The following is a 12,043-nucleotide window of genomic DNA, read 5'->3' as shown; positions in this document are numbered from 1 at the left end:
TCTCAAAAAATCTATAGACACTACATTATGGAACAGAGGAGTATTATTTTTATGGTAACCATTTTCCATCATTTTGACCGTGAGTGTATTTAATATTGTGTTCTAATGCTTTTTAATTGATGGTAGGCATTGAGGGCATGCTCAGATCATTTCTTGGTGAATTTTGTATCGTTCTAGCTTGAGTGTATCTAATCTTGTAGTTGATTGCTTCTAAGTTTTGATTGGTCGATTTGCTGATGTCTTCGTCCTATGTGTCCAAGTTAAACTTCAGTCCTTCACAATGCAATTATTATTTTGCAGGATCTAAGACTGTAGAAAGCACACCGCTGATAATTCAGACCACCCTTGCAAAGAAAGCTTAATGGGCTGGAGACATAGTTCGAAAACTTCATAACCGGAAGTAGGCGGTGTCCTTTCTGAATGACTTTTTATTCCTTGTATCTCAAATGCAAGCAAGCATGCCTCTGCTGAGACTTAGAAGAATCCAAGGTGTATGTATCCAGGTCTCTTTTATATTAGTAAGCAATACCTTGTTTTTTTCTTTCTGAATGCACATGATAGACCTCAAAGAGTTCTTTTATCTTACCAAAAAATTATATTTATATGGTTCCTTCTCACCCCAGCAGCTTCTAGACAGTGTATTGCAACTTCGGAAATTTATTGAAGATGCTGGTTCTGATGTTAATGGCCAGGATGATGTGAATAGGCTATTTTGATATTTTATCAGAAGAAAGAGCAGAAGAAAATTGCGGATGCTAAAATGACTCAAATAGAACTACGGAATATTTGTGTCAGCAAGCTAGGTATGGTCGAGGATATAATATGATACAGTATATTTTGTTTATATGCCTCAGTATGCTGGCTAGATAGGTCTATCCATGAAGGCCTCGGTAGATACATGATAACAATCTATGAATAACACATCTGAACAAGGGTGTATTTATTTGAACTATGAGCTGCAATTGTTTTGGTTACCCGAAAGAGAATATAAAGGGTATCTTCTTAGATAGTAAGGTTTATTTGTAATTGTCTTTCAATGTGAGATGAAGCGTCGACGAAGGAGACCCTAATGTCCATTTGAACGTTTTCATTTGATTTTGTGCAGTACATCAATGTTGTGGGATATAGATGAATTAAATATGACACCAAGTAGAGAATTAGAGAAAGCTTAGGAAAGTATGTTTGCCTAAGAAGTGGAAGGCCATTACTTGTACATGTGCATGATTTCTAGTATTTTTGTCCTATTTCCACTTCCTACACTTTCCAATATGCCGCAGACTGAACATTCTATTTAGTCTAATCTAATTCAACGACTTTGCAGCATTAACTATCAAGATATCTTGTCAGCTGAAGAAATCTTGCATCACCAAGAAATTTGGGGAGTTTGTGATCACGTTTCATTGAGTGTACCATTCAGGTTTCAGACATGGTGAGCCTTTCCATGTATTCGATGCTAACAAAATTGTAATTGTGCCATTTCTTTTAAGTCTTAGGCCTATCCATATGTCTCATCTTTCTTTCATCCATTACACCTTGTGATGCTCTATTGATGCAACTATGGAAAGAGTATCTGGTTTCTTTGTTATTTTCATAGCCAGATTAGTGAAAAAGTTGTGATGTAACCATCTTTTATTTGCTAAATGCTGACTCGTGTTCTCTAGAGTTATTTAATACTTCCTCCGTCCCATAATGTAAGACGTTTTTTAATACTACAATAGTGTCAAAAAGCGTCTTACATTATGGGACGGAGGGAGTAGTGAACTTTAGTGCACGTACTCTTCCTTCTCCATATTTGTGCCTCCCACATATCAGTATCATTAGCATTGTCAGGTCAGTGTATTATGTCTTGTGAACCTGGACTTTCTGCATTCCAGATGGCCGGGTGATGTGCAAATTGAGTTTGTTTGGCTCTCTTTTGTAGTAATTGAGACTCTGCAGCCTTCGCAATCGAAAATGCTCATCAATTTCCATATACTTATCGTAAGAATCTACACATGTATGTTGGATTGCATGTCTTCTTCATTGAAGTAAGAATCTTGTCATAGAGACGTTAACTATTCGCCAGCATGATTAGTGCGCACAATCACATCTCAAGAGGCGCCAGTACACACTACTTTGTACTGGAAGTGGAAGCTGGGGAACCAAGATGGTGGCAGCCTCCCCTTCCCCTTCCCCTTCGGCAGCGCCGCCCGCCACCCCCGACAGCGCCTCCCCTTCGGCGGCACCGCCCGCCAGCACCGCCGCCGCCGCCGCCGGACGACCCCACCCGAGCTACACCAAGGCAAGCTCCCTCCTTCTCTCCCTCTCCGGTCAAGGTTCTCTCAGTTTTTGCCTGCCTGCTGATGGGGAGCTCATCGAGATCTGGAACGCAACGCAGATGATTACGCAAGCGCTGGCGGAGCTGGGGGGCACCTCCGGCCGCGCGGCCATCGCCGGATTCATCTTGGGGCGCTTCACCGGCCTCCCCGCCACCCACGACCATGACCACGACGCGCTCCTCTCCGCCCACCTCCGCCGCCTCGTCGCCGAGGGCGTCGTCCACATCTACGGATCAGAATTGAGAGCGTGCTACGTCTTCCCCGCCTCCAACACGCGCGGACATGGCCGCCCCCGCAACGCCGCAACTCGCCTCCCCAAGAAAGATCTAAATTTGGATTCCCCTTGGCGAGTTGCGTAAATCCAGATTGGGATCCTAATTCTGCTTCCAGATCCCAGCCCCAGCCCCAGCAGAATTCTGCTTCCGGATTCCAGAGTAACACCAGCGAGGATGATGATGTTGTTGCCTACAGTGCTGAGCATGATGATAATGATGATGATGAATACACTCCTCGGCGTGTTCCTGGCCGTCCTTGTAAGGTTAACCCGTCTGCGAATGGAGATGCTTCCTCACTGACCAAGCGAGGCCGTGGGAGACCAAGGAAGCTACAGAAAGATGGTCCGTCCCCCTCCCCCTCCCCGGGAGGCGATCCGTCAACCGGTGGTGTCAAGAGAGGGCGTGGGAGGCCGAGAAAATCACAAGAAGCAAAGCATCCTCCAACTCCAGCTACGTCGTCAACCAACCGGTGGCATGCAACAATCAGAAGCAGCAGCAGAGCCTCGTAAGGTTACCCTCTCCGCGAATGAAGATGCTTCCTCCGCATCGACCAAGAGAGGCCGTGGGAGACCAAGGAAGATACCAACAAGGTGTGGGAGGCCGAGAAAGGAGGAGGAGCAACAATCACAAGAAGCAAAGCATCCTCCAACTCCAACCGCGTCGTCAACTGGTGAAGCAGCAGCAGAGCCTCCTCCAACTCCATTGTCAACTGGTGGTATCATCAAGAGAGGGCGTGGGAGGCCGAGAAAGGAGGAGCAACAATGCCTTCTCCAACTCCACCTGCGTCGTCAAGGTGGGGGTTCAAGCTAGGGTGCGGGAGACCAATGCTAGCTCCTACATCTCATCTGGAGACACACGGAGGGCCTCCGAGGCCAATAATAATAGAGAATCGGCTACCACCAGCAAGGTGGTCTGTCGATCCTCCTGCTGCATCTGCATCGCCACGAGTCAAGAGACCGCGTGGGAGGCCAAGAATGTACAGGCCAATGCCCGTCAAAACTGGAGATGAACTTGAGAATCCAAGAATGCACAAGCCATCAGCAGGTGATATTGTGTCCATGGTGATGAAGAGAGGGTGCGGGAGCGGGAGGGAGGCTAAGGACAGAGCAGCTGGACTTTAAAACGGAAATGCCAATGCCTGCTGAAGCTGGAGATGCAATGCCTGCTGAAACTGGAGGCGCTGCTTTAGCGGGAATCAAGAGAGAGACCACGTGGGAGGGAGGCCAAGAAAGGAGAAGCCAGCAGCAGCAATGTCTGCTCAAGCTGGGGATGCTGCGTCGGCCGACCGGGATCAAGAGAGGGCATACATGGGAGGCCAAGAAAGGAGAAGCCTGATTCTGCATCGGCGGGGATCAAGAGGGGCGTGAGAGGCCAAGAAAGTATAATCCAGCAGCAGCTGAAGATGGAGATGGAGAACGAGAATGAAGGGACCGCTTGAGAAGAGAATCCAATTCCAAGACCATCAGCCCGTGATATATATTGTGTCGATGGTGATGAATAGAGAGTGCGGGCCGGGCTTTGAAACCTGGTTTGGAGACATGACAGAAGCTAGTCGTCGTCCCCAAACAACAAGTGGAGGAGGGAGGGGAGAAAACCAGGCCTAGGGTTGAAGAAGAAAAAGTCTTTGGAACTGGGTCTCGTCTGGTGGGATGTTTGCAAACAACAGAGCGAAGAAGAAGAATATGCCGTAGGTTCGGGGGACAAGAAGGAAACCAGACTTGAAGACGCTGGATGCGCACCGGTTTATGTAGAGAATGCCGAGGCCGTGGGAGACCAAGGAAGCTACACAAAGATGGGCCGTCCCCATCTCCATCAACTGGTGGTATCATCAAGAGATGGCGTGGGAGGCCGAGAAAGGAGGAGGACCAACAATCACAAGCAGCAAAGCATCCTCCAACTCCAACCGTGTCAACTGGTGAAGCAGCAGCAGAGCCTCCCCCAACTCCATTGTCAACTGGTGGTATCATCAAGAGAGGGCGTGGGAGGCCGAGAAAGGAGGAGCAACAATGCCTCCTCCAACTCCACCTGCGTCGTCAAGGTGGGGGTTCAAGCTAGGGTGCGGGAGACCAATGCTAGCTCCTACATCTCATCTGGAGACACACGGAGGGCCTCCGAGGCCAATGATAATAGAGAATCGGCTACCACCAGCAAGGTGGTCTGTCGATCCTCCTGCTGCATCTGCATCGCCACGAGTTAAGAGACCGCGTGGGAGGCCAAGAATGTACAGGCCAATGCCCGTCAAAACTGGAGATGAACTTGAGAATCCAAGAATGCACAAGCCATCAGCAGGTGATATTGTGTCCATGGTGATGAAGAGAGGGTGCGGGAGCGGGAGGGAGGCTAAGGACAGAGCAGCTGGACTTTAAAACGGAAATGCCAATGCCTGCTGAAGCTGGAGATGCAATGCCTGCTGAAACTGGAGGCGCTGCTTTAGCGGGAATCAAGAGAGAGACCACGTGGGAGGGAGGCCAAGAAAGGAGAAGCCAGCAGCAGCAATGTCTGCTCAAGCTGGGGATGCTGCGTCGGCCGACCGGGATCAAGAGAGGGCATACATGGGAGGCCAAGAAAGGAGAAGCCTGATTCTGCATCGGCGGGGATCAAGAGGGGCGTGAGAGGCCAAGAAAGTATAATCCAGCAGCAGTTGAAGATGGAGATGGAGAACGAGAATGAAGGGACCGCTTGAGAAGAGAATCCAATTCCAAGACCATCAGCCCGTGATATATATTGTGTCGATGGTGATGAATAGAGAGTGCGGGCCAGGCTTTGAAACCTGGTTTGGAGACATGACAGAAGCTAGTCGTCGTCCCCAAACAACAAGTGGAGGAGGGAGGGGAGAAAACCAGGCCTAGGGTTGAAGAAGAAAAAGTCTTTGGAACTGGGTCTCGTCTGGTGGGATGTTTGCAAACAACAGAGCGAAGAAGAAGAATATGCCGTAGGTTCGGGGGACAAGAAGGAAACCAGACTTGAAGACGCTGGATGCGCACCGGTTTATGTAGAGAATGCCGAGGCCGTGGGAGACCAAGGAAGCTACACAAAGATGGGCCGTCCCCATCTCCATCAACTGGTGGTATCATCAAGAGATGGCGTGGGAGGCCGAGAAAGGAGGAGGACCAACAATCACAAGCAGCAAAGCATCCTCCAACTCCAACCGTGTCAACTGGTGAAGCAGCAGCAGAGCCTCCCCCAACTCCATTGTCAACTGGTGGTATCATCAAGAGAGGGCGTGGGAGGCCGAGAAAGGAGGAGCAACAATGCCTCCTCCAACTCCACCTGCGTCGTCAAGGTGGGGGTTCAAGCTAGGGTGCGGGAGACCAATGCTAGCTCCTACATCTCATCTGGAGACACACGGAGGGCCTCCGAGGCCAATGATAATAGAGAATCGGCTACCACCAGCAAGGTGGTCTGTCGATCCTCCTGCTGCATCTGCATCGCCACGAGTTAAGAGACCGCGTGGGAGGCCAAGAATGTACAGGCCAATGCCCGTCAAAACTGGAGATGAACTTGAGAATCCAAGAATGCACAAGCCATCAGCAGGTGATATTGTGTCCATGGTGATGAAGAGAGGGTGCGGGAGCGGGAGGGAGGCTAAGGACAGAGCAGCTGGACTTTAAAACGGAAATGCCAATGCCTGCTGAAGCTGGAGATGCAATGCCTGCTGAAACTGGAGGCGCTGCTTTAGCGGGAATCAAGAGAGAGACCACGTGGGAGGGAGGCCAAGAAAGGAGAAGCCAGCAGCAGCAATGTCTGCTCAAGCTGGGGATGCTGCGTCGGCCGACCGGGATCAAGAGAGGGCATACATGGGAGGCCAAGAAAGGAGAAGCCTGATTCTGCATCGGCGGGGATCAAGAGGGGCGTGAGAGGCCAAGAAAGTATAATCCAGCAGCAGCTGAAGATGGAGATGGAGAACGGGAATGAAGGGACCGCTTGAGAAGAGAATCCAATTCCAAGACCATCAGCCCGTGATATATATTGTGTCGATGGTGATGAATAGAGAGTGCGGGCCGGGCTTTGAAACCTGGTTTGGAGACATGACAGAAGCTAGTCGTCGTCCCCAAACAACAAGTGGAGGAGGGAGGGGAGAAAACCAGGCCTAGGGTTGAAGAAGAAAAAGTCTTTGGAACTGGGTCTCGTCTGGTGGGATGTTTGCAAACAACAGAGCGAAGAAGAAGAATATGCCGTAGGTTCGGGGGACAAGAAGGAAACCAGACTTGAAGACGCTGGATGCGCACCGGTTTATGTAGAGAATGCCGAGGCCGTGGGAGACCAAGGAAGCTACACAAAGATGGGCCGTCCCCATCTCCATCAACTGGTGGTATCATCAAGAGATGGCGTGGGAGGCCGAGAAAGGAGGAGGACCAACAATCACAAGCAGCAAAGCATCCTCCAACTCCAACCGTGTCAACTGGTGAAGCAGCAGCAGAGCCTCCCCCAACTCCATTGTCAACTGGTGGTATCATCAAGAGAGGGCGTGGGAGGCCGAGAAAGGAGGAGCAACAATCGGAAGCAACAATGCCTCCTCCAACTCCACCTGCGTCGTCAAGGTGGGGGTTCAAGCTAGGGTGCGGGAGACCAATGCTAGCTCCTACATCTCATCTGGAGACACACGGAGGGCCTCCGAGGCCAATGATAATAGAGAATCGGCTACCACCAGCAAGGTGGTCTGTCGATCCTCCTGCTGCATCTGCATCGCCACGAGTTAAGAGACCGCGTGGGAGGCCAAGAATGTACAGGCCAATGCCCGTCAAAACTGGAGATGAACTTGAGAATCCAAGAATGCACAAGCCATCAGCAGGTGATATTGTGTCCATGGTGATGAAGAGAGGGTGCGGGAGCGGGAGGGAGGCTAAGGACAGAGCAGCTGGACTTTAAAACGGAAATGCCAATGCCTGCTGAAGCTGGAGATGCAATGCCTGCTGAAACTGGAGGCGCTGCTTTAGCGGGAATCAAGAGAGAGACCACGTGGGAGGGAGGCCAAGAAAGGAGAAGCCAGCAGCAGCAATGTCTGCTCAAGCTGGGGATGCTGCGTCGGCCGACCGGGATCAAGAGAGGGCATACATGGGAGGCCAAGAAAGGAGAAGCCTGATTCTGCATCGGCGGGGATCAAGAGGGGCGTGAGAGGCCAAGAAAGTATAATCCAGCAGCAGCTGAAGATGGAGATGGAGAACGGGAATGAAGGGACCGCTTGAGAAGAGAATCCAATTCCAAGACCATCAGCCCGTGATATATATTGTGTCGATGGTGATGAATAGAGAGTGCGGGCCGGGCTTTGAAACCTGGTTTGGAGACATGACAGAAGCTAGTCGTCGTCCCCAAACAACAAGTGGAGGAGGGAGGGGAGAAAACCAGGCCTAGGGTTGAAGAAGAAAAAGTCTTTGGAACTGGGTCTCGTCTGGTGGGATGTTTGCAAACAACAGAGCGAAGAAGAAGAATATGCCGTAGGTTCGGGGGACAAGAAGGAAACCAGACTTGAAGACGCTGGATGCGCACCGGTTTATGTAGAGAATGCCGAGGCCGTGGGAGACCAAGGAAGCTACACAAAGATGGGCCGTCCCCATCTCCATCAACTGGTGGTATCATCAAGAGATGGCGTGGGAGGCCGAGAAAGGAGGAGGACCAACAATCACAAGCAGCAAAGCATCCTCCAACTCCAACCGTGTCAACTGGTGAAGCAGCAGCAGAGCCTCCCCCAACTCCATTGTCAACTGGTGGTATCATCAAGAGAGGGCGTGGGAGGCCGAGAAAGGAGGAGCAACAATCGGAAGCAACAATGCCTCCTCCAACTCCACCTGCGTCGTCAAGGTGGGGGTTCAAGCTAGGGTGCGGGAGACCAATGCTAGCTCCTACATCTCATCTGGAGACACACGGAGGGCCTCCGAGGCCAATGATAATAGAGAATCGGCTACCACCAGCAAGGTGGTCTGTCGATCCTCCTGCTGCATCTGCATCGCCACGAGTCAAGAGACCGCGTGGGAGGCCAAGAATGTACAGGCCAATGCCCGTCAAAACTGGAGATGAACTTGAGAATCCAAGAATGCACAAGCCATCAGCAGGTGATATTGTGTCCATGGTGATGAAGAGAGGGTGCGTGTAACGCCCACGATGCGGCTATATCTCCCACGTGTCGAGGCACGACTTAGAGGCATAACCGCATTGTGGTTTTGTCGCAAGAAGGGTCATCTTCACACAATCCCATGTAATGAACAAGAATGGGATAAAGAGTTGGCTTACAATCGCCACTTCACACAATACATAAATATAATTCATACATCATCCAAAATACACACATAGACCGACTACGGTCAAGATCCAAATGAAAATAAGATAACCCCAAATGCTAGATCCCCGATCGTCCCAACTGGGCTCCACTACTGATCATCAGGAAAAGACACATAGTAACGACCACGTTCCTCATCGAACTCCCACTTGAGGTCGATCTCATCATCTGCACTGGCATCGTCGGCACCTGCAACTGTTTTGGTAGAATCTGTGAGTCACGAGGACTCATCAATCTCACACCCGCGAGATCAAGACTATTTAAGCTTGTAGGAAAGCATGTGTAATGAGGAGGAACTGCAGCAGGCACTAAGCATATATGGTGGCTAACGTACGCAAAAGAGAGCGAGAAGAGAAGCAACGGAACGCTCGTCATCTAGCAATGACCAAGAAGTGATCCTGAACTCCTACTTACGTCATTCATAACTCAAACCGTGTTCATTTCCCGGACTCCGCCGAGAAGAGACCATCACGGATACACACGCGGTTGATGTATTTTAATTAAGTCAAGTGACAAATTCTCTACAACCGGACATTAACAAATTCCCATCTGCCTCATAACCGCGGGCACGGCTTTCGAAAGATAATACCCTGCAGGGGTGTCCCAACTTAGCCCATCATAAGCTCTCACGGTCAACAAAGGATAAACCTTCTCCCGGAAAGATCTGATCAGTCTCGGAATCCCGGTTTAAAAGACATTTCGACAATGGTAAAACAAGACCAGCAAAGCCACCCGAATGTGCCGACAAATCCCGATAGGAGCTGCACATATCTCGTTCTCAGGGCACACCGGATTGTCCAAGCTTCTGATAGGCGAGCCCAGAGTTGCCCCTGGTGGCCACCGGCGACTGACAGGTTGGACCAATACTCGGAGGAGCACTGGCCCGGAGGTTTAAATAAAGATGACCCTCGGGCTCGCGAAAACCCGGGGGAAAAGGCTTAGGTGGCAAATGGTAAAGCCAAGGTTGGGCCTTGCTGGAGGAGTTTTATTCAAGGCGAACTGTCAAGGGGGGTCCCATAAATCACCCAACCGCGTAAGGAACGCAAACTCAAGGAACATAATACCGGTAAGACAGAAAACTAGGGCGGCAAGAGTGGAACAAAACACCAGGCATAAGGCCGAGCCTTCCACCCTTTACCAAATATATAGATGCATTAATTAAATAAGAGATATTTTGATATCCCAACATATCCATGTTCCAACATGGAACCAACTTCATCTTCACCTGCAACTAGCAACGCTAAAAGAAGGGCTGAGCAAAAGCGGTAACTTAGCCAAACAACGGTTTGCTAGGAAAGGATGGTTAGAGGCTGACATGGCAATATAGAAGGCATGATATAGCAAGTGGTAGGTAGCGCAGCATGGCAATAGAACGAACAACTAGCAAAGCAAAGATAGAAGTGATTTCGAGGGTATGGTCATCTTGCCTGCAAGGTTCTCAGAGTTGTCGAAAGCTTGATCATCGTAAGCGTACTCAACAGGTTCCTCGTTCACGAACTCGTCTCCCGGTTCTACCCAAGACAAGAACACAAGCAACGGAACCACAATCAATCACGGGAAATGCACAAGCAACATGATGCAATACATGAATGATATGCAAGATATGATATGTGATGCATATGCGTGCTCCGGACGAAAAATGATGAACAAGGCAATAACTTGACAAACCAAGCATGCCACTGGAAAGATGAGATGATTTTGGTTGAAATCGATATAAAGATCACCGGAAACGGATGCACGGTTTGCAAATGGCAAGCAAAACAAAAATGACACGAATCTGCGATTAACAGCAAGATAGCACTTAAAATGCAACAAGTAACAATACTACAGCACTCCAACATAGCAACAAAGCATATGATAGTAAACTACAGGAGATGCTTGACAAAAGATTAACACTGAGCTACGGCTAGATCACAACATAACAGGTTCAAACAAGCATGGCAAAAGTGCAAAAGATAACAGGTTCACAGACTTGGTGAAATTACTAGACATGCCTGAAACAGCATCAGGTAGCAATGTTCAGAGCATGAAATCAACATGCTACAGAAACTTAACATGGTAAAACAAGGAATGGCAGTATACTACTAAATTCATATGACAAAAGTCCCTTACTGACCATAAGCCAAAAAGGACCAGAAGATATTATGGCAACCATGTGAACATAGCAAGTTTCGTTAACAGGTTTCAGACTTAGCAGAAAAACAGAGCATGGCAGAAACTATAATATGAAGGTATCTTGGTGAGCTTGATGCACTCACCACAAAACAATGCATGACAAAACTAGCATACCTACAGCAAGATGGCATGTTTATGAAGATATCCATGGCAAGATAAAATACATGGCATGAATGAAACAACTACAACAAGCTTAGCAAAATTGAATAACACGTAAACAATCTGCCAGAAATATTTTATAGCAAAAGTAGAGCAAGATTGAGTCATGCTATGGCACTCCATAATTGCAAACAAGGGCAGGAATGGATCAATTACAATAATATATATAAAACATCCTTACTGAACATCTCCAAAATATGCATGGATCTCTCTGTATCATCAAGTTTACATGGCAACAAAATAACAGCAGACAGACTTAGAGAAAATACTGTCCCTGAAATCAGAAACATTACGGGGCCTAGTTTGCATGCTTGTGCTAGTCACCACAGAGATCACAAAAATACATGGCATACACCACTGGAAAGATAGCATGTCATACAACAAAACACATGTAGAGCTCATGCCCATAAGATGCACAGATTAAATGATACAAAAATAACAAATCACCAAGTTCTGCTAAGTAACAGCAGACAACAGCAACTAGCACTCTTGCACCAGAGATTTGGGCATCAAGATGGACTCTAAAGAACATGGTGCAATTGAACAAAATGCAGAGCATCCGAGACGAACATTTTAACATATTACACGCACGAAACGGAGCTATATGCAGAGAGTTATGATGCGTTGAACATAGCAATATACTGCAAAATGCATAGGACTTGGAAATATTTCGGGGGAGATAGAAGTCAACCTCCCGTCGTTGACTGGATCTGGATCGGCCGAAGGAGCTCGACGCTCGACGGGGCGGCTCGCCGGGGCGGTTGCCGGAGCAGCGGGCGGGGCGAGGCCGGAGGAAGGAGAGGAGGCGGCGGGGTCGCGGGCGACGGGCGGCGGGGAGCCGC

The sequence above is a fragment of the Triticum aestivum genome, chromosome 1D (genome assembly GCF_018294505.1).
Source record: "Triticum aestivum cultivar Chinese Spring chromosome 1D, IWGSC CS RefSeq v2.1, whole genome shotgun sequence".
NCBI lineage: Eukaryota > Viridiplantae > Streptophyta > Magnoliopsida > Poales > Poaceae > Triticum > Triticum aestivum.
Note: the sequence above shows the minus strand (reverse complement) of the source record.